Raw genomic sequence first — 24,659 nt, 5'->3', positions numbered from 1 at the left:
TTCAATTATCCAGAATTAATTCTAGATAATTTTGGTATTTTTCTGGTAATTTTTGGATAATCATATGATTTTATAAGGATTTATAGAATTAACAATGATTATTTTTACATAATTATGAAATTACTATTTAGAATCAGAAATTGTCCCACTTCAATCGTTTTTGCGTTTTTACAACCCGAAACTCTTCCGAAAACTCCTTTCTAACCTAATCTGATAATTCTAAACACTTTTCATATTTTGACTTTTTCGATCCGGGGTACGGTTTGACCTGTACCAGTCCTGGTGTGAAATTTTCGATACGCAAACCATTTTATATATCGATAAGAACCCATATTCTCAAAAGGCGAGACATTATTACCTTAATTTCGTATAAAGTATTTTATAGGAGGGTTTGTTTTGATAATTATTCAATTCTGATATTAAAATCATATCGTCTTTTTAGTTACTTAGCGGATAAGTAACCTATTTTCGGAACCGATCTGTAAATGTAATTATCGAATTATTAAACAAATAAAATATGTGGTGGATCTGTCGGCTGTGTGTTGCTGTATTATCAATTGGTTGTGAATTGTTGGACGCAAAGGTTAATTTTATAATTAATTATTGAGTTGTATGAATTTAACTCATTTTAAAATGATTTTATTGAATATTTATTCTCATAAATGCTAAAATTGTTTCAAAAATTATTTCTGTGTTTTATAATTTTATTTATTATTTTTAAGAATTTATAAAAAATTTAGAAATCAACATTTTATTGATTATTTCTCTTTAAATTATTTTCTGATTTTATTTAATGGTAAAATCAATATTTAAGTCCAGAATTCTTCAAAAATCACGAAATTTATATTTTACGAAGTTCATAATATTCTGAGAATTATAAAATTATTTTGGAAATTTTTAGGATTAATTTCACCCGCGCGTTGTTTCGTTAAAGGCGGGTATATAATTGCATTTCAAAAATTATTTTAAAAATTTAAAATTTACGTTTTTATGTAATCCGGGATATTTCTGGCATTGTAAACTAATTTGGATTTATTTCGATGTATTTTTAATCGCACCTTGTTTCATTAAAATATAAAATTCGGGATAAAAGCAGTCTGTCAGGAGGAGTAGACACGTGTTTAATTCCAGTTATTTGATTGATACGTGGCAGGAGTATTGTTTTCTTATTTCTTTCTCCCCTTTTTCTCATTTGGGGCCGCGACAACATCTTTCGGTCTCTCTTCTCTCTCGATTTAATCTCTAAAATCTCTCTCCCCAATCTCTCTGTCATCTCTCTCTACACTCATCTCTCCCTCTCTCGTTTTCTCTCTCAATCTCTCGCCTCCCTCTTTCTTCCCTGTCTTTTCCCCCACCTCGTTCTTCCATTTTTCTCCCGTTTTCCGGTGAGTTCCGGCCATTTAGTTCCGGTTACTAGCCTCGATTTGTTCCTGTTGATTGTATATATATATATATGCTGATGTCTAAATTAGGGTATTTCAACCCTGTAGGTTTTAGACGGAAGACCTGAGACGTGATATCGGACTAGGAACGATCTAGTGATTAGATGTCGAGATCAACGAAGTTCCAATCGAAGAACCTGAGTGTCGGGATCGAATTCAGAATGGAATAGTAGTTTGACGATAAAGCCGAACGATCAAAGTCGAACCAAAGTCAACCAGTAATAGCGGTTAAAGCTTATTGAGGCAAGTATTCCTTACTTTTCTCGTAAAATACTGCAATTACTTTATTCCTATTCTAAGTTCAGAATAGTCAACTATTTTATATTTCGCTGCAATTACTCTTAATTATGCAAGTACCCTTCATTATTGTTCCTTTATTATTAATTGATCTCTTAAGCAAATACCTATGGTTCCGGGTTATTTGCGAACCCTGAATATGGATGTTTTGAAATCAAAGTGATTTAACATCAAAATACTCTATGGACTGGATGGTTACGATACGGGACGGGTATAACCCGAACCCTTGATTATTAGGCCATAGTTGCCTGGGTACCCCATATGTTGGATGGGTCTATGCAGTTGGGTATAGATCCGCACTGTATCCTGACTGATCAGCAGGTTATAGTGCATATGTTGGTTTCTAGTGTCCAGTCTAAGTTATCGTTGATCGCCATTAACGACATTCTCTCTCGAATGGTTATATGATTCCAAAACCGGACAAAACCCTGACTCAGGAGATGAATCGGGGAATGGCTGGTCAATTTTTGGATTTTAGTTAAAGGCTGATGACAGCCAACGATTATTCTCTCACTCACTCAAAATAAATAGAATTGTTAAAATTGTTTTAAGATTTTGTCCGGAAGTTTTCTTTGAAATTAATGTTTGAAACTCAAATAATATACTTGCTGGGCATTTTTGGCTCACTCTTGCTTTGTAAATTCTTATTTCTGCCAGAAACAGATAATGATAAAAATGAATAGCTTCGATAGACGGTAGGAGTTAGAAAAATTTCCCCTGCGAGAGATTGAAGGTGTTAGAAGATTGTGACAAGAGCATTAGTTCAAAGGTATTCTCATTTGTAATTTAGTTATTATAAGTTGTAGAAGGTTAGACTCTTGTTTCATACCATAAGCTGTAAACGATTCGGATTCAAGGGGTTCTTTATTTATTTCTTTATTTTATGTAAAGATTGTTTAGTGACACCAAATCTTGACCCCGGATTTGGGGTGTTACAGGGTTTGTAAGAGCATATCCTACCCCACTCGCAGTCGGCAAATCCTGAAAGATGTGTAAATCAGGATGGACATCAGTCTTGTCTAGAATTTCTGCATAATTGTTCGGTATAAACTTAGCACCATCATGATAGAAAGCCTTGGTAGCAACTGGAAAAGTCATAGTAAACTGTTTAAGAAAAAGTTTAAAAACTGATTAGGGTATCAAAGTTTAATCGAGAGAGAAGAAGAGGTAAGGGAGTAAAAGAGTTTGAGTAAAGATAAAATGATATTTTAAATCAAAAGATGATTTTGTATCTCTCAGGTACTGCTTCACTTACAAACGGTAAACTTTAGTGGGACATGTGGTACAATCTTATTGCTCAGAAATAATCATGGAACAGATAGTTAGGAGAAGTAAAGACGTGCAAAGTTACACAAAGTAATGTGCTGTTATTACAGAAACGTTTTTCCTAAACACACGCCAACAACCATGTAAATTACATCATTGCATAAAATTACCCAATAACTCACAGTTGCTATTTTCAAATAAAATATAGACTTATATACTTTTTGAATAAATTCAAAAATCACAAGTACGTTGTTAGGTCACACACCACTATAGAAGGGGGTTGAATACAGTGTAGAATACAATCAAATCGATTTCGAACACAAGTTACAGTAAACATATATATTCGATATAATAAACTCTGTTATAATGGAATTGTTCTCTCTCAGTGATGAACAAATATCACGAGAGCTGCTAGGTAACAATGTATAATCTTCTCGATAATGATAACACTATAGTCTAAACCTATGTCTGTGTTTATATAGTACACAACTTCTAATTGATATAGAATATAATTCTGTCTCCTAAAATATATCAATCAGATATCTTATACAATTCTTTAAGTGCTCTAACTCTTTCCATGCATATCTTAAGTTTGTATTAGTCTCGATCTTCTTTCCTGTAAATCAGCTTCCTTCCTTAACTGTTAGTCCTCCAGTACTTAAGTTCTGATATCCATCTTCTGATATTATCTTCTGATAATCTAAGTCCTGATATCCTTAAGTTCTGACTTCTAGTAAGTACTGATTCCAGTAAGTACTGATATTTCCTGTTTGTTAAGATCTGAAAACTAAACATGAAACATATTATACATGACATCTCAAATATATCTAACAATCTGCCCCAACTTGTAAATTGTGCAAAATATACAAGTTAATAGATTTGATGTTGTCAAAAACATTTAAGTTCAAATGCAATAAGAGTTTAATAAGACTATTAACTACAACTTACAGTCCTTTCAGTTTTACCAACTTCACTGGATCAATCTGAATCCATAATGATTCTTAACAAAATCTCTTACTGTAACGCCCCCAAATCCGGGGTTAGCGGATTTGGTCATCACTATAAAACTTCAATCCAAATTAACCTGTTTAATCAATAAATAAATGCCAGCGGAAAATATTTATCATTTATGACCCCAAACTAATCCAAGATCTTTTAAGGTTACAGTTCTAGAAACAAGAAATCCAAATTCCACAAATAAATTTTTCACTTTCTTTTGAAACTCTTTTCAATAAATTCCAAACTCAAAGCTAAACCCACTAGTATAACTTCGAAATGAAGTATACTAGGCCCAAATAAAATACACAATTATAATATAAGATAATATAAACAACTTTATACAATAAAACTTACACTAGTTTGCAAACCCTTGACCAACCACCTTCCAAGAGCTTCTTCTTTGCTTCCTTGAATTACGCAGCTAAACAGCGCAAGCTAATCCTCACTGGAGGTTAAATTTGAAAACAGGCAAGTATGAGCGAAAGAAATGTTCAGCAAGATCATTATAGCGAATATAGGGTTGTTTTGATATAAACCGACATCTGCATTAGAGCAGAACATTTAAAATTATAATTGCTGAATCATAAAGTTTTAGTTGAGGATTCCCATAATTGATTCCTTAATTGTATTCAAAACCATTTTGATATTTTTGAGCAAAATGCTTCAGCAATACTTTGAATCTTGACGAGAATCAAACTCGTAAAATAGTGTTTTCGGAAATATCGTAAACAATAATAACAAGAAACAATGATTATGGATTGAATCATAAACTTTACTCAAAACTGAACTCTTCAAATTAATACTTATTTTGCTGTCATATCAAATTAGATATCAATACGAACTTTAATATTCACAACACCCATATTGAAGTCAACATCAATCATCTATACTAATACCACCTTTGATATTTAACAACAACGTAAGTATCAGCATAAATCAGAAACTGAATCAAAACCGCATTTCACCGTTAATCCAAAACAGAACAGTTGATAAATCATTTATTCTATAAATATAAAAAATGATATGATAATTTAGATTGGGATCATCCTCCGACGGATGTATTATCACATGTTCATCAGCCCGTGTGATAGCACAAGGTCATGATTCGTAGAAACGTGACCCCAAAAACATGAGTACCCAAACAAAAGGCAATATACCTGCCTGTGGCAAAAATTGTGTCATAATATTCCATATGACACTTAGAAATAGCCCTCCGCTGGACCGTCCGTCCCGGTCACTTAAGCAATTAAGATCCAATCTTAAAACCTTTTATTGAAATGGGGTCATAATAATCGACACCCGAAATAATTTTATTCCCCCAATTATTGGGTAGGAATATTCGCAACTACATTACTTTTCTCAAAACCCAAAACATTTATAAATCTATTCATTTGAAAAGTAAAATCACTTAGCTATTCTGAACATAGAATAGCAGAAGAGTACTTGCATAAATAGAATTATTAAATTCAGCGATATATAAAACTGTTAGATATATTTGATAATGTCATGACTAATGTGATTTATGTTTAGTTTACAGATCTTACTTAAACAGGACAAATCAGTACTTAATTGAAATCAGCACTTATACTGAAGTCAGAACTTAAGTCATCAGTACTTAAGGTTCAGAAGATATTTATCAGAAGATAATATCAGGACTTAAAGGAAACGTTCAGATAAGGAAGGCAGCTGATTCACAGGAAGAGAAGATCGAGACAAACATAAGAAGAGATATGCATGAAGAAGGAATTCTACGAAGAATAGAATACTTGGAAGAAAAGATATCTGATTGATATATTTTAGGAAGCAGAATTATATTCCATATCAATTAGCGATTATCTTGTAACTGTGTAGTATATAAACACAGACATAGGGTTTACACTATAAGTGTTATCATAATTGAGAAGATTATTCATTGTAACCCTAGCAGCTCTCGTGATATTTGTTCATCACTGAGAGAGGACAGTTCCATACTGTAACAGAGTTTATTGTTTTGAATAAAGTTTGTTTTCTGTTACTTGAGTTATTAAAGTTCGATTTGATTGTGCTATACACTGTATTCACCCCCCTCTACAGTGTGTGTGACCTAACAAGTGGTATCAGAGCTTATCTGTTAACACACAAATAGTTTAAGATCCAAAAACAATCATGTCTGAAGTAAAAACTCCAACTAAGCCCACCAAAACTGAAGAACCTCCAAAGACACAAATTCAAAGCTGATATGAGACTATTAGAGTTCCCATATTGAGACCATCTGAATATCCCATATGGAAGGTGAGGATGACCATGTTTCTGGAAGCTACAGATCCAGAATATCTTGATAGAATCAAGGAAGGGCCTCACAAACCAACCAAACTCGCTGTTGCAGTTGCAGGTGAAGCAGCAAAGTCAGTACCAAAAGAAAAGAGTGACTACACTGCTGAAGATATCGCATCAATTGCTAAGGATGCTAAGGTACAACACTTACTGCATAGTGCTATTGATAATGTAATGTCAAACAGGGTAATAAACTTCAAGACTGCAAAGGAGATATGGGATGCCTTGGAAACAAGATGTCAGGGGACTAATACGATCAAGAAGAACAGGAAGACAATACTCACTCAAGAGTATGAACACTTTGACTCAAAGGCTAATGAGTCATTGACTGATTTATATGATAGATTTGTCAAACTCTTGAATGATTTGTCACTGGTTGATAAGGAGTATGATCTTGAAGATTCAAACCTAAAATTCCTGTTGGCTCTTCCTGAAAGCTGGGATTTGAAGGCAACAACAATAAGAGACAACTATAATCTTGATGAAACAACTCTTGATGAAATTTATGGAATGCTCAAGACTCATGAACTTGAGATGGAACAAAGAAGCAAGAGGAAAGGAGGAAAGTCAAGGACAGTTGCTCTTAAGGCTGAAGAAGAATCCCCCAAGGCAGCTACCTCAAGGAAAGACAAGGGTAAAGCTCTCGTCACAAAGTCTGATACCGAGTCATCAAGTTCTGAAAGTGATGATGACTCAGAATCTGAAAGTTTGCCTGAGACGGATGCTGATGAAGAGATGATGAAGCTGTGTGCTCTTATGGTGAAAGGAATCACAAAGATTGCATACAGGAAGTTCAAGAAGGGAAAGAAGTTTTCCAGGAAAGGCGCAAGTTCTGATAAGAAGAATTTCAGAAAATCTGAGGGTAGAGGAGGAAAGTCTGACAGAGGAGATTATACAAATGTCAAATGCTACAACTGTGGTGAGAAAGGCCACATATCTCCTGATTGCAAGAAAGTGAAGAGTGACAAAGGCAAGGCTCTTGTCACAAAGAAGAAAAGCTGGACAAACAACTCAGATTCTGAAAGTGAGGAGAATTATGCCCTGATGGAAAATGCTGATAAGGCAAGTGCTGAAAGCAGTTCTGAAGCTGTTGAATTAAAGGTACCTCAAACTACTCATGCCTTTCATACTGATGATATTAATGAGTTGAGAAGATATCTTAAAACCATGTTTATTAGTGATAGAGATCAAACTTTAACATGTGAAAGATTAACTTCTGAAAATATTGCTTGTAAAAAGAGGAATGATTATTTAGAAAAAGAGTTAGTCATGTTCCATCAAACTCAGAAAGATAGAGATGATGTTTTCTATGTTAGGGATGAAGTGCTTAAAATGAATGAATCTCTTAAAGCTGAGTTAGAAAAGGAAAGAGAGATTATCAGGACTTGGACTAACTCTGGCAGAACAACTCAGAATTTGTTAAGTAGTGAAAACTGGAAAGAGGGCTTAGGGTATGGAGATGATAAGAATGATAAAGGAACTGTAGATATTAAGCCTGTAGTTGTTAACCAAAAGCCAAAGTTAAAACCTGTTAAGTTTGTAGCTGTAAAGTCTGATACTGAGAAATCAGAAGTTAAGAAGGAATTAAATTCTGACAAACTAAAACAGGAAAAGATAACTGAAGTAAACGTAGGCTTAATGACAAAGAAGCAGCTTAAGTATAAGCTGAAAGAAGTTAAGAATGCAAACAAGGTAAAATTACCTAGGAAAAATAGGAATGGAAAGGAAGGTGTGAATAAAAGCAATGATTATAAGCCTGTTCCTGATGCTCCTAGAAAAACATGTCATAACTGGGGAAGTTCTAACCATCTGGCTTCTTTTTGCAGGAAGAATAAGAACATAAACTCCTTACCTTCAAAGTCAGGAGTTAAGAGTCAGTCTGTTAGATATAAGCCACTAAATCCTTATTTTCATTGTGGTAGTTTATGGCATTCTATTTATACTTGTTAGGAATATCATAGTTTGTACTATGATTATTATCAAATAAAACCTTCTTTAAAGAAAGTTACCATTGTTCCTTCTAGTGTAAGTTCTGATTCAAAGTCTGATAGTGTAAATTTTGATAAGAAAAATGTTAACATAAACTCTGATGCTAAGTCCGCTGCAAATGTTAACAGACTTAATAAGGCCAAAGGATCCAAGCATGTCTGGGTCCTTAAAACTAATCATTAGTGGTCTTTGTGATTGCAGGGCAATAGGAAAAACATCCTAGTTCTGGACAGTGGATGTTCAGGACATATGACTGGAAATAAAGCCCTACTATCAGACTTTGTGGAGAAGGCTGGCCCAAGTGTTTCTTATGGAGATGGAAACATTGGAAAAACATTGGGATATGGCAATATCAATCTTGGGAATGTCATCATTAAGGAAGTAGCTCTGGTCTCAGGACTTAAACACAATCTGCTGAGTGTCAGTCAAATCAGTGACAGAGGTTATCATGTGGATTTCTTTGAAGAACACTGTGAAGTTGTAAGTAAATCTACAGGCAAAGTTGTTCTAAAAGGATACAGGCGTGGTAACATCTATGAAGCCAAGCTTTCAACAAGTACTGATGGTTCTGCAATCTGTCTGATGAGTAGAGCATCAATTGAAGAAAGCTGGAATTGGCACAAGAAACTCTCTCATTTAAATTTCAACAATATAAATGAGTTGGTCAGGTAAGATCTCGTGAGAGGACTGCCAAAGTCAGTATTTGCTCCTGATGGTCTTTGTGATTCTTGTCAGAAGGCTAAACAAAGGAAATCCTCGTTCAAGAGCAAGACTGAATCATCAATTCTTGACCCTTATCACCTTCTACATGTTGATCTATTTGGTCCAGTAAATGTCATGTCTATTGCAAAGAAGAAATATGCTATGGTCATAGTTGATGAGTTCACCAGATACACATGGGTGTATTTCTTGCACTCAAAAAGTGAAATTGCATCTATCTTGATTGATCATATCAGGCAACTGGATAAATTGGTCAAAGATTCTGTGAAAATAATAAGGAGTGATAATGGTAGTGAGTTCAAGAATTTGATAATGGAAGAGTTCTGCAAAAACCATGAAATCAAGCAAGAATTCTCTGCTCCTAGAACTCCACAGCAAAATGGAGTTGTTGAAAGAAAGAATAGAACTCTTATTGAAGCTGCACGAACAATGCTTGATGAAGCAAAGCTTCCAACCTATTTCTGGGCTGAAGCTGTGCAGACTGCTTGTTTTACTCAGATTGCAACACTAATTAACAAGCATGGAAAGACACCATATGAGATGGTGAAGAAAAAGAAGCCAAATCTGAAGTATTTTCACGTGTTTGGATGTAAGTGTTTTGTTCTTAAGACTCACCCTGAACAGCTGTCCAAATTTGATCTAAAAGCTGATGAAGGAATTTTTGTTGGGTATCCACTTTCCACAAAAGCCTTCATAGTCTATAACTTGAGAACAAGAATGGTCATGGAATCTATCAATGTCTCATTTGATGATAAGAAGGTTACTGGGCTTGAAGACTTTAATGATCATAAGCAGCTGAGATTTGAAAATGAAGACTTAAATTCTGATACTGAAAATCCTGACACTCTAAATTCTAATACTGCAAACTCTGATGGATTAAGCTCTGATGTTATTGAAAATGTGGTGACTACGCCAAAGGAAAATGCACCTGTGCAGGGGGAGCATACTGAAGAGACAACCACATCTCGAGAAGCATCAGAACAGAAAACTGGATCTTCAAGTTCTGACTCGTCAAGTTCTGAAAAGCCAAGTTCTGATAGTTCTGAAAATCTAAATTCTGAAGAATCCAACACAGAGAGCATAGTTTCAGGGGGAGCATCAGAAAATGCTAATGAAGATAGCATGGATCATGGGGGAGCATCCAGTTCTAGAGAAAACCTTCCATCTGCAAGGAAGTGGACTAAATCACATACACCTGATTTGATAATTGGAAATCCTGATACAAGTGTCAGAACTAGAACAACTACTTCAAGTGAATGTCTTTACAATTCTTTTATTTCTCAGACTGAGCCAAAGAAAGTGGAAGAAGCTCTTCAAGATGCTGATTGGGTGCAAGCAATGCAGGAAGAGTTAAATGAATTTGAAAGAAACAAAGTCCGGACCCTACTTCCAAGTCCAAAGAACAGATCTGTTGTTGGTACAAAGTGGGTATTCAGAAACAAAACTGATAGTGATGGCATAATTACAAGGAATAAGGCAAGGCTGGTTGCAAAAGGATATTCTCAACATGAGGGAATTGATTATGATGAAACATTTGCACCAGTTGCTAGATTGGAAGTCATAAGGATGTTTTTGGCTTATGCTGCTCACAAAAAGTTTACTGTCTTTCAAATGGATATGAAAAGTGCTTTTCTCAATGGAGAATTGGAGGAAGAAGTATATGTTGAACAACCTCCAGGCTTTTTAGATCCCAAATATCCAGATTATGTCTACAGGCTTGATAAAGCACTCTATGGCCTTAAGCAAGCTCCAAGAGCATGGTATGAGACTTTAGCTCAGTTTCTTCTAGAAAGTGGATTTAACAGAGGAACTATAGACAAAACACTGTTCTACCTCAACCATGGAAAGGACTTACTTCTAGTTCAGATATATGTTGATGATATCATCTTTGGTTCTACAAATGACAGACTTTGCAAGAAGTTTGCCAAACTGATGCAGTCAAGATATCAAATGAGTATGATGGGGGAACTTAGCTATTTTCTGGGCCTTCAAGTCAAGCAGAATGAAGAAGGCACTTTTATTTGTCAAACCAAGTACACCAGAAATTTGCTGAAGAAATTTGGGATGCAAGATTGTTCAAGTGCATCCACTTCCATGGCCACTGCAACAAAACTGGATAAGGATACTGGTAAATCAGTAGATATTACTGATTACAGAGGTAAGATTGGCTCTCTACTCTATCTAACTGCTAGTAGACCTGATATCATGTATGCTACCTATCTTTGTGCAAGATTTCAAGCAGATCCAAGAGAACCTCACTTAACAGCTGTGAAAAGGATTTTCAAATATCTTAAGGGAACAGCTGATCTGGGATTGTGGTATCCCAGAGAATCAGATTTTAAACTAATAGGTTACTCAGATGCAGATTTTGAAGGTTGCAAAATTGACAGGAAAAGCACACGTGGAAGCTGCCAATTTCTTGGAGGCAGATTGGTTTCTTGGTTTAGCAAGAAACAAAAGTCAATTTCCACATCAACTGCAAAAGCAGAGTACATTGCTGCAGGAAGCTGCTGTGCACAGATTCTTTGGATGAAGAATCAGTTACTGGATTATGGGTTAACATATTTTAAAATCCCTATTTACTGTGATAATCAAAGTGCTATTTCTATGACAGGTAATCCATTTCAACACTCAATGACAAAGCACATCAGCATTAGGTACCACTTCATAAGGGAACATGTGGATGATGGTACAGTGGAATTGCACTTTGTTCCAACAGATCAACAACTAGCAGATATCTTCACAAAACCATTGTGTGAAGCTACTTTTACAAGATTGGTAAATGAACTTGGAATGGTTTCAGGTTCTTTCTCTAAATCTGCTTAAGTTTTGTTCTGATGCATCAGACTTTATGATCAGTATTTACAGAAATTACTCTCTTTGTGTATTCTGTGCTTAATTGAAAATTGCATAAGTACTGACTGTTGTCTGATGTGACTTTCTAAACTCTGATAGTGATATATCTGTTTATGTAACTATTCAATCCTATGAGGATAATTGTGCTACAAGCTGACCTAGTAGTCTTCAATATACTAGAGATCCCATGTTAGAAGTAGTTATTTCTGTGAAAATCTATTGACACAAGCAAATTCTGATATTGAGCTTAGTTGAGTTTACTTTGTCAATCTTATTAATAAGTCAAAAACTAGAATAATGCTTCTCATATGTTAAGTTCTGATGCTAGTAAATCTGTTGAATGTACTAAGTGCTGATAAACTTCTCTTATCAAAAGAAAAGGGAAAAGAAAAAGAAATAAAAATCAGGTACTCCTTTGAGATCTAAAGTAAAAATGTGGAAGGGACGACTCAAGTGCATTGCTGGTATTAAGTAATATGCATCAGAAAAGCAAATAAATATTTTTCTTGGTGACTTTTCACACTCTATGATTACTGGAGAAATACTCTGATAATAGCATAAATTCTGATAAGCAGTCGTGACTCACTTACACTGAGAAGCCACTGTAAAATGGAATTTAAAAAGATGCACAAAATTAGCACAAAACAGTTGAGGTGGACTCAAGCATGAACTCATTCAATAGTAGGCTTCAGAATAATGACAGATTTTCAGTAAAGTTTTAGTTATGCCTTATTTCTAAGATGTTCTGAAGTGAATCAGACTTTACTCTTTGTCTGATATTTAGCTTAATGCACACACTAACACTCCATATGAATGATGAAAATTTCTGTGGTGATCCATGTTGTTGTAGATGAACAGTTTATGTGTCAGATTGCATAAATTCTGAGGACAGGTTCTGTTGAATGTTCTGATGATTAAGTTTTGAAGAATTGATATCAGAATTTGGGTGAAGAATTACGGAGATAGGCATTCATTTTTCGAGTTCAGAAATCATGTTCTGATGACTGTTAAGTTCTGATATAAGTCTAAGTTCTGATATTAAATTCTGATCCTTTACTTGACTTATTTGTGGTTACAATTTGAAACAGTCTCCTTTTCAATCAGAATATGTTTGGGTAGAATATTAACAGTCAATCTAATTAGGGTTAGTAGAACACGTACATGCACAATAATTTTTACCTGTTTCTTGTGTGCATTAAACCCTCTCTTACACTTCCAATGACTGTTTTTGTCTTCCCAGTCTAGGGAGACGGGGTAGAATTATTTCTACCTGTCCGCATTAAATTATCTATGCGTTTCCTGGCATTCTATTGCCTATATAAACAAACACCTCCTTCCAGCTAAATATTATTCCCTTCCTCAAACACTTACTCTATTTTCCCTCATATACACAACATCATGGTTAACTATAATATGTTTTTAAACTATGAGACCTTCAACATGGAGTTAAGCCGTGAGGGATGGCAGTAGGAATGGCACATGACTGTCATTCCTGATGAGATTTGGGACTCAGTTCCCCAGGAGGTTCTCACACACCTCCTGTTCTTTTACATGGACTACCATCGCCATCTGAAGCGATTGGAGGAGGAAAGGCTGGAAGCTCTCCGCCAGCAAGAGCGAATCATCAGACTCACTATTCTTTTTGTAGAGAGTAGGAAGAAGAAATAACTTATTTTCTTCTTCCTGTTTTTCTTCATCGTCAGCTTTTCCCTGCTTCTTGAGCTAGGACTAAGGCTGTTGATGTTAGGATTAGAAGCTTAGGACAGTCTTGTAATTCTCTGATGTAATTTCAATTTAATGAATGTATTCTCTTAATATATTAATGAAATTTCTTATTTTTGCAAGATTATGTCTCTGAGATGTTTGCACATTTAAATTCACTGTTAAATCCTGATATATCCATGTTCTGATGATCATTTTAATCATTGATTTAAATTAAGTTCTGACTTTAAAATATCAGTACTTGTTTCCTTGATTTATTTTGGTCATTCTCACACTTGAAATTTATTTTCAGAATATTGGTTTTGCAGTGAAAATAATTGAATAAGTGGGAACAACTTAAATTTTGAATTAAAACTGATTTACCTCAAATAATGGGATTACTGGGTAAGTGGAACGTTTTTTCCTTGAAAACTTGCATGTGATACGTCATGATTACTGTTTTCCCGTGCCCATTAACTATTCATTATTGTTGTATGTCTAACAGGTGTCCAACATTTATATTTTTTTTACCAAGTATAAGTAAGAGAGAGAGAAGATTATACAATCTTTTATTTATTTTTACACTTTATCTCTCTTTCTTTGCTTTTACTATCTCTCATCTCCTGATGTTGGTTTTTCATACAGACATTTTATCAATCACCTAACAGGCACTCTTAATTTTCGATTCTTCTCATGGCACCTAAAGATTTGATCATTGATGGAGCTAAGTTCGTTCCAAATAACTATGCTGCAATTCTCGATCATGATGAAGCTCCGTCTGAGTTGCATTTTGTGCAAGATCTTCTTGCACACAGTGAAATTGGGTATGCATTGACCCAGCCTTCAGTCTTTTCAAGCCAACACGTTCTAACGTTTTGGCGGACTGGGCATTTTGATAATGGTGGTGTAACTGGTACTCCCAGTATTGTTTTTGAAGTGGATGATTCTGAACATGTAGTAACTCCTGGTACAATTCGCAAGGCCTTACATTTACCAGAAGGCTGTACTTTTTCAACACCGGAGGAATCAGCTCTATAAGAGTTCATGGACAGTTTGGGGTATGAAAAGAGTTTGGCTAAGCTTGGACAGTTGAAACGGGCACATATCAGAAAGGAATGGAGCTTCTTCTTCGACTGCATCACTAAAGCCTTCGGGAATAAGTGTTCAAACTTTGATGCCATTCCAATAATGAGTCAGCACATCGGGTATGCTATTATTAACCAAACTCATTTTGATTTTGCAAATGTTGTGATAGGTTTCATAGGGGATAGGATGACAGAGGATAGAAATGTAGTTTACTTTGCTAGATTCTGTCAGCTTATATATACCTTTTGTTGTGCTGATGTCCCTCAACTAGCCAGTTCTTTATATCCACCCTTTAAAATTGCAAAACGAGCCTTTAATGACTTGGTAAATGCTGACCTTAAGAAAAAGGTGGTTAGACCTTTACAGATTCCTCAGTATGTAAAACAGATCTTGGTAAATACTTATCCTGAAACCTATAGATCTGTTTATCCTAATGTACAACCCACCACCACATCCCAAACACCACAGCAACCATCAGAACATACCACTCATACATCTATACCTCAACCCTCCCTCAGAACATATCTCAAATCATATCTCACAACTTCACAGACAGCTCAACCTTCATCCTCAGCACCTACTGTGAAGCCTTCATCTTCCAAGCCCAAGAGGACAAAGACTGTTCCTCAAACACCACAGAAGAGAAGGAGGATTATTCTGAGAGATGAGTCTAATAGTGAGGAACAGGTTTCTGCATCAGAACCTGTTGTTAAAGAAGCTGAGAAAGGTTCTTCTCAGAAGGATTCTGGAATTGGGGGATCTAAGCTTCTCAAAAGGCTTAGAAGAATGACTTCTGCTGAACCTCCCAAGGAATCTCCACCGTCAAAGAGATACAAGAAACAGAGAGCTAAAAGGCCAGTTTCAGATGATGAGGAAGCAGTAGCTAAGGAAGGAGATCAGGAATCTCTGATCTCATAAGAACCAGAATTTGTTGAAGCCACTGCTTCTCCATTGACTCCAACTCATGAAGCTGCTACAGAAAAGGCCAACACACCATCTGTGTCTCCTGTACATGAGACTGTATCTCTTGTCAATCCAGGCACAAGTGCTGAAATTGATATTCAGAACCTGGTTGTGCCTGAGGTACTTTACTTAGAAGCTCCAACAGCAACTAATCCATCTATAACACCTTTTCCTGATGCTACTAAAACTCCAGAATTGTCTTCAACACCTTCTCTGCATCTAGATGTTGATGATCAGAATATAGGTGAGCATCAGGATATGGCTGTTGATCAGAACTTGGAACCAGATCATCACTTAGAGGATGATGTTGAAGCCTCAATTGCTTCTCATACTGTTGTTCTATCAGAAGATGCTGATTCTGTTAGTTCTGATGCTTCAAATGCTGACCCTACTGATGATACTGCTATGAATGCAGATGCTGATGCAGCTGGTCCTTCAGGACATGCACCTCAGCAAACTGTTCACAAAAGTGAGTTAGTCAAGAAGTTTACTCGAAGAGAAGCACCAGTGCCTTGGATTGAAACTCCTCGAGGACAGGAGTGGACTAAGGAATGGAACTCAGTTACCTTTGTTCCATCTGAAAAGGTTCTTGTTGAGCACTTGACAAAAGCTGATGAAATGTTACTTAATGATGATTTTAAGACACAGCTTCGAGTCACTGCATTGAGTACTAGACATTTGCAAGGTCTCCATTCAATAACTCATGAAGAGTTACATAAAATTCAGGAAGAATTACTCAAGCAAGAAACAGTTCAGAAAATTGAAAAGAAAAAATTCTTTCAACCTACCTTTGACAGAGTTGCTTATATTGAGAAGACCCAAGAGAAGCAACAGTCTCAGATTGATGATATTTTGAAAAATCAAGCTTCTCAGCAATCTCAACTCGATGAAATCCAAGCCTCAGTGGAATTGCTTGTCTCTCTTATGTTACCTGCTGATGCCAAAAAGGGGGAGAAAGTAATTAAGTCCAAATGCAAAACTGATAAGACACTGAAGGGGAAGGATGATGAAAAAGATGACCAGGGAAACTCTGGAATGGGTGGAGGTCATGGTCAAGGTAGAAGTTTCTTATCAAGAGGAGCTGGAATTACAAGTCACAGGACAAGTTCTGATGCTGGAAAAAGAATTACTTCTGCTACTGGTAAAAGGATAAGTTCTGATGAACTTTTGGATCTTGATGAAGAAATGTCAAGACAGTTATTTCTTAAGGAAAATCCAGGAATGGACTTGGAGAGTCTGATGGAAGAAGAAGCTAGACTTAAATCAGAAAAAGTCAAATCCAAATCTGAAGCTTCTGGTAAAAAGAAACTTCCAAAGCTCAAAGGCATTATGATAAAAGAAAGGACAAATCCTGAAGCAACCAAAGCTAAATCACAACTGTAGATAGATCCAAGGTCCAAGGGCAAAGAGAAAGTTGGTGAACCTATCAAGGTTTATGTGCCTCCTGTGAATGAAGAAATTACTGATGAAGATGCTGATCTTGCTCTGACTTCAAGAAAAGTTTCTAAGACAACCTCTGACATGGCTCAAGTTGTTCAGAGTCAAGAGATAGTTAGTTTTGATATCTCAAAGAAGCAAGTAACCTCTGACATAGCTCAAGTTAACTTGATATTAGAAGATAAATCAAAGGAAACCTCTGACATTGCTCATGTTAAACCTTCGAAGATACTCCTACCAGGATTCACTAAAGCCAAACAGACTTAACCTTTGAAGACTACTGCAAGTGGTTTTAAAGCAAGAGTGGTTACTGGAAAGGAAGCAAGAGATAAAACTGGATTGGGAAGTGCTGATGAAAGAAGAATACAGAACACAACCAACGATCCAACTTCCTTAAGTGAACCAGGTATTGGAGCAACTCCTGAGAGATTGAATCAACTAGAATCTGTACAAATGGTTTACCATACCTACTTGAAAGAACACATCTTGTTGTACTTCATGACAGATGGTAGGGTTTAACATATAAGGGAAAATGCCATTCCACTGAAGTATTTTGAAGAACTGGAGCATGTATTATTCTTACTTCAAGTGAATGACAAAATAACAGAAAGTGCTGCAAACTATTTGAAGAATCAGATTCAGAGACAGAAAAGGCTTTTTTCTGTTAAGTCTGATAGCACATATCTTCCAAAGTACAGAGATCACAGGGGTGATATTGTTGAGATGAAGTCCAACTCTGCTAAGATTATAACTACCTTTCTGGGTTACAGGGCTGTGGAATTCAATCTTGAGTCTGACAAGGCATATTTGATCAGACTGGATCAGGACATAAAGAAAGCCAAAATTAATGATCTCAGGGCTGCAATCTTTCAAACTGGTGAAGATTCTGCAAAACTTAAAGATGCTAAAAGGAGGATGATTGATGAACTCAGATATGCTGAGAGATGTTTGTTGAAGAACTATCTCAGAACAACTCCTGACATCAGAGAGATCAGAAGATGAAGCCAAGTCAAGATCTACAACTACTTAAATTCTGATATGAATACAGACTGAAGTTGTTATCAGAAGTTAAAGATTGGTAAAGATTTAAGGACTGTAAGTTGTAGTTATCTAGTCAAATTCTCATGCATTTGTACTTAATGTTTTTGAAATCATCAAATATCTGTTAAACTTGTATATTATGCTAATTTACAAGTTGGGGGAGATTGTTAGATATATTTGATAATGTCATGACTAATGTGATTTATGTTTAGTTTACAGATCTTACTTAAACAGGACAAATCAGTACTTAACTGAAATCAGCACTTATATTGAAGTCAGAACTTAAGTCATCAGTACTTAAGGTTCAGAAGATATTTATCAGAAGATAATATCAGGACTTAAAGAAAACGTTCAGATAAGGAAGGCAGCTGATTCACAGGAAGAGAAGATCGAGACAAACATAAGAAGAGATATGCATGAAGAAGGAATTCTATGAAGAATAGAATACTTGGAAGAAAAGATATCTGATTAATATATTTTAGGAAGCAGAATTATATTCCATATCAATTAGCGATTATCTTGTAACTGTGTAGTATATAAACACAGATATAGGGTTTACACTATAAGTGTTATCATAATTGAAAAGATTATTCATTGTAACCCTAGCAGCTCTCGTGATATTTGTTCATCACTGAGAGAGGACAGTTCCATACTGTAACAGAGTTTATTGTTTTGAATAAAGTTTGTTTTCTATTACTAGAGTTATTAAAGTTCGATTTGATTGTGCTATACACTGTATTCACCCCCTCTACAGTGTCTGTGACCTAACAAAAACATTTATCTATTCTGAATTGAGAATAGGGAAAACAATATTTGCATAATAGGATTCAAAATAAATATCACTTGAACAATAAGTGATGATAGGGATACTTGTCTTTGAGATTTAGCAGTTAGTCACACTCGCAATGACACATCTATTCTGACATTCTGTCTCAAAACATCACTGCCTTTCACTTCGCTAAATCACTGATCTGCTGCTCATGCAGTGCCGCAACCCAATATTCCATACTATTTAACTCTAGTCTTCATCCATTCCATCTGGTCCTGATCGTCTTAAAAGACTCGTATCTATAATTAAAAGATCACACTTTAATCGTCTAATCGATAATTATTCGACGAACTACGCATCAAAACCCTACCGTCTACCCATACGATAGCCCACACATAAAGAAAACATCCAAATACAAGACTTATGACCCACGTATACACGTAATACACATAACATGTAAACACATAACTCACGTATCACATAATTCATATCACACATGCCTTGGTTCGTCAAAAGGTTCGACTCGATACTTTAAAAATTTAAAACTGGTCAAAATATGATTTATTGATCAATAAAAGACTCAGAATGATTTGCAAAAAAAAATTGAGTCCCCGAAATAAAAGAATTTAGGTCTAGAAAGTATTTTTAAAGAAAGCAAAATATTTTTCTGAGTCTAGAGGCGTTCGTTTCGTATTAAATGGACGAACGGTTGATTTAATATGAATTTTTTGAACATTTTTCAGAATTTTTAAATCATAAGAAATAATTAACTCTAATTATATAATCAATTAAAATTCATTAACTAAATAATTTGGATTTATTTTTGAGTAATAATAAAAATAATAATCTTCAGAACTAAAAATAATATTTTCTTGGAAATCGGACAACACCTCCTCTATTTCTCGGACTTCCAGTCGATATCATATCGACACAACCAACAACAATCAACACAATAATTTATATTTACGCGTATACACACTCCAGAAATGAATAACACGGTCAAAAATGACTTCTACAACCACTTCTAAAAATTACAAAATAAATATATAAACACTAACAGCTATAATATACCCAAAATATAAAAGCAGAATCTCGGAATCCTTACCCAAAATAAATTCCGGTCACCCCGAGGAGAATATCTGATGTCCGGAAAATATCTCCAGAATAATCCGAAATTAATAGCCATAGATATACATACGCTGACATGCCATGTGGAGTAATCAACGCCGTCAAACTCCTTTTCTATGCCCCGAAAATAAATTAAAACATAAAATATGCTTCACAAATTATCTCCTCAAAATCTTTCCAAATATATACCTATGCGTAGGTATCGAAGCGCTGATCGTTTATATATATAACAATTGAAATTTGGACGAACGGTTTGTGAGATATGTATTTTTGAAAATTAAAAATAAATAAACAGGGAGACAGAAGAGAGAGAGAAGAGAGGGAAGGTAGAAAGAGCAGGAGAAAAGACAAGGGGGGAAGAGGTACGCGGGGGTGGGGTGGCAGGGGGGTTAGCTCCATCTTTTGTTTTTTTGTTTTTTTTTATAATAAAAAACGTGTACAACCCTGTACGCAACACGTATACCTCTATTTGCCACGCTTCTCTCTATGCTTGCAAGCCGAGTTCTTTCCCATAATTTACGTTTTAACGAACAATTTTGCAGGTAAAAATAACCCGTAAAATTACCAAAATAATTTTAAAATTCTACGAATATTTAAAAACTAATAAAATAAAATTTTCATAATTTTTAAAGCATTTTTGACTCGCTCGCTATACCCGCATTACACGATTTAACGAACCGAGCTGCACTTGAAACAAATTCAGAAAATCACAAAAATAGTCTTAAAATGTCACAAATATCCCGAAGTTTATAAAAACATAAATTTTGAAATTTTAAAATAATTTTTAAAACGCAATTTATACCCGCTTCTAGTAATTAAACGATTCAACGCGCGGGTAAAATTAATCTCAAAAATTCCTAAAATAATTTTAAAATTCTCAGAATATTCCAAACTTAAATAAATATTAGTTTCGTAATTTTTGAAGAATTTTGGAATTAAATACGGATTTTACAAATAAATGAAATCAGAAAATCATACAAGGCTAAATAATTGATGAAATATTGATTTCTAAATTTTATAAAATCCCAAAAATAATTATTGTAATTATAAAGTCATAAAAATAATTTTAAAGATAATTTAACTATTTATGAAATTAAATTTTCAATAAAATCACTTTTAAAGACAAAAACAAAACGATACGACTCAGTAATTAATAATACAAATAATCCTCAATCACAACTGAGTCCCACACAATTAATATTACATACAACACATAGCAGACAAAATATCCATCCAATCCCTAATATTACTAAACGAACTCAATTTACCGATTTCAAAAAATGATCGGTTTTCAAATAAACTTTTGAATAATACATTTAAGTAAATATTTTTAGAAATTAACAAGGATCGATATAACACTTAACAGTTAGCACATGACCATTTAATACCATAGCTCATCAAATAGGAATAAAACATCCACCATTTTATTCCTTCTAAATCAGAAAAGCGCATAAGTATATTAAAATAAAAGTTATAATAATTCTGAAAAATACTAGATATCACAATCTACCCCCCTTATAAGGATTCCGTCCTCAGAATCAGCAGAAAAGAACACTAGGGATCTTCTGACCAACTTTCCAATACTGCATACTTAACTTTTTCTCAAAATTCCAAATAACACCGCAATTCCTTATACCACACAATTATCATGGGAGCTTCACTCCGCACCATTGTTCCTTCCACATGTCATTTGATCAATTTCTCAATAGAATCACTTTTACTGATCGAGAGAAAGAAGAAAGATAGAGAGAAAGAAAAAGAAAGAGAGAGAGAGAGATAAATAGAGAGAGAAGTAAAGAAACAGATTGACTTCGGTATAAGCCATTGATATTATAACCGCATCGCAGTCCACTGTTGCTCTTGGTAATCCCATCACATAACCCTGCTTTGACTTGACCAGGATAACTCAGCTTAACGTGATTGGCATACCTTCGAATGTTTGGGATGATAAAATCATGGACTTTGATAGGGAATAAATAAATCCCGATTATGTAATATTACATTAAATACACATGATTGGGGACAACAAGGCCCAATAAGAAGATGTATGACATTCAGACCAAAAAGGTTAACACATTGATCAGGCCTGATGGACCAGATCAAGCCTGATGGAACAAAGAAGGCCCAAAATCCTGAATATTAATTAATTTCGTAATTAATTAATAAGGGAGAAAAACAGCTATTAAGATAAGTCCTAGTGGGGATATAAATTCTTGTGGATTGGCCTCCAAGGAACCTCATGGAATAAGGAATCAGCCTCCTACATCCCAGGACTCCAAAGTCCATTATAATTCAGAGACTTGACCACCAAGTCTCCTATACCAAGTCCAATTTGAGGACTCCCAACATCTATATAAAGGGTCTCACCCCACCAATCAGAACTACGTTTTTTGACTTGATCATTGGCGATCAGCAAGGTATGTAGGCATCTTGTTAAGGCAGATTGAGTCATGAAACACAAGAGCAGTCAAATCAAGTCTCGAAGCTCACGTTCCTTAGTAATAAATACAGCAGTTATATACCTGAGTTTTGAATCCAAAACATTTGGCGCCGTCTGTGGGAAAGCACAACAACAACTATGGCGAGAACACGGAGAACAATTAGAGCTCTTGAGGAAGGAACACCATCGGGGACAACCCAAGTGATTTCGTCAACCGTGGAGGTACCTCCTCATTCAACTTATGCAGCCACCCAAGGAGAAACCCAGATAGGGGTAACTGAACCTCAGCCACAAGGGACGATTCCCTCGGCTATTCAAGGTACGAATCCCCAAGTTCAACAACTACATGCACCTGTGAATTCTCGACCCATTGGGTACGAATATTCAACTGTTGTGACTACTAACCCTCCTTATGGGATGCCCCTTTACCCCGAGGTTGGAGGAAGTGGACATGCTGGACGGAGTGAAGCACGAGGGCGATCGCCCCCTACATACGAGGTTTGGCTCCTATCCCTGAGGATCAAGAATTTTCTGGCCCTTACACTGAGAGAGACTCCAAATCTTCGGATGATAAAGTAGCCCCAAGAAGGAGACGTGCTGGCAAAGAGCCGATGGCTAATGGTAGCCAACGTCCTAGGAGCACCCAAGGGACGACTCCCCAAGAAGTGCAGGAAAGGATCAGGGCTCACGAGGCTGAGATTCAAAGGCTGAAGCGCGACTTGGAGGCGCACCAGACCACCAGACCCCCACTACCTCCTAGGGGGAGAAATCCTCCACCTATCATAGACCTGGATGGTCCGACACGGAGAAGGGCTGCTGTCCCAAGGGCTGATCCTAGCAATCTTCTTTCCCTTGGAGATCCTGATGATCCTACTCCGCCCTTCACTGAAGAAATAATGAATGCCCATATCTCAAGGAAGTTCAAGATACCAACTATCAAAGCTTATGATGGCACGGGAGATCCCGCTAATCATGTCAGGACATTCTCTAATGCACTGTTGTTGCAACACATGAATGACGCTATTAAGTGTCGGGCCTTTCCTCAAACCCTGTCGGGTATGGCTCAAAGATGGTATAGTCGTTTGCCCCCAAACTCTATCGGGTCCTTCAGAGAGTTAAGTCAGGCTTTTATTAAGCAGTTTATCAACGGGAGAGTGCATGAGAAAAGTTCAGCATCCCTCATGAGCATTTTACAGGGAGCAAAGGAATCCTTGAGAGAATACCTGAATCGTTTCACAAAGGAGGCTTTGAAAGTCCCGAACCTTGATGACAAGGTAGCCATGATAACACTACAATAGGGAACTAGGGATGAATTCTTCAAGATGTCTTTGGCGAAATGCCCCCTGAAAGCATGTTGCAGCTCCAAGATAGGGTCAGAAAGTACATCAAGGTGGAAGAGAGCATGAGGAAGACCGTAGTGAGTAATGAGCCTAGTGGAGGCAAGAAACGGAAAACTGACATGGAATATATCGCCAAGGACAAGTATCCTCGAACCGAACAAAACTCTGATTCAACCCCCAAGAAGGGAGGACCTGGGCAAAAGTTCACTGAATACACTAAGCTGAATGCTCCTAGGAGCCAAATCTTGATGGAAATCGAGAAAGATCGAGATATTTGTTGGCCTAAGCCTTTGAAGGGTGATCCTGCCAAGCTAGATAAGAGCAAGTATTGTAGATTTCACAAGGATGTGGGTCATGATACCGATAAGTGTAGGCATCTGAAAGATGAAATTGAGTTCCTTATTAGAAAAGGGAGGTTGAACAAGTACACTGGAGATGGAGGGAATAGGAATAACAATGGAAGAAAGAACTTTGAAGATCGTAGGAGGGACCAAGATGATCAGGGGCGGAATTCCCAGCCTAGGGGACCGGTGATAAATACAATCTTCGAGGACCACGACCCCGAGGACCGGTGATAAACACAATTTTTGGAGGACCAACTGTTACTGGGTTATCCAAGAACTACAGGAAAGCGTATGCCTGAGAAGTTATGCATATGGTTGGGGAAGCCCCAAAGAGGGCCAGGACAGGAGTAACAATGTCTTTTGATGATTCTGATCTAGAGGGTGTGAAATTTTCCCATGACGACCCGTCGGTCATAACCCCGATAATAGGGAACAGCCCGGTAAGAAGGGTCCTTGTGGATAATGGCGCTTCAGTGAATATTTTGCTCCATGACACCTTTTTAAGGATGGGATATAATGACTCCCAAT

Source organism: Apium graveolens, chromosome 5 (genome assembly GCF_009905375.1).
Source record: "Apium graveolens cultivar Ventura chromosome 5, ASM990537v1, whole genome shotgun sequence".
In the NCBI taxonomy this organism is placed as follows: domain Eukaryota; kingdom Viridiplantae; phylum Streptophyta; class Magnoliopsida; order Apiales; family Apiaceae; genus Apium; species Apium graveolens.
The sequence above is the reverse complement of the archived record's forward strand: the minus strand, read 5'-3'. Positions refer to the sequence as shown.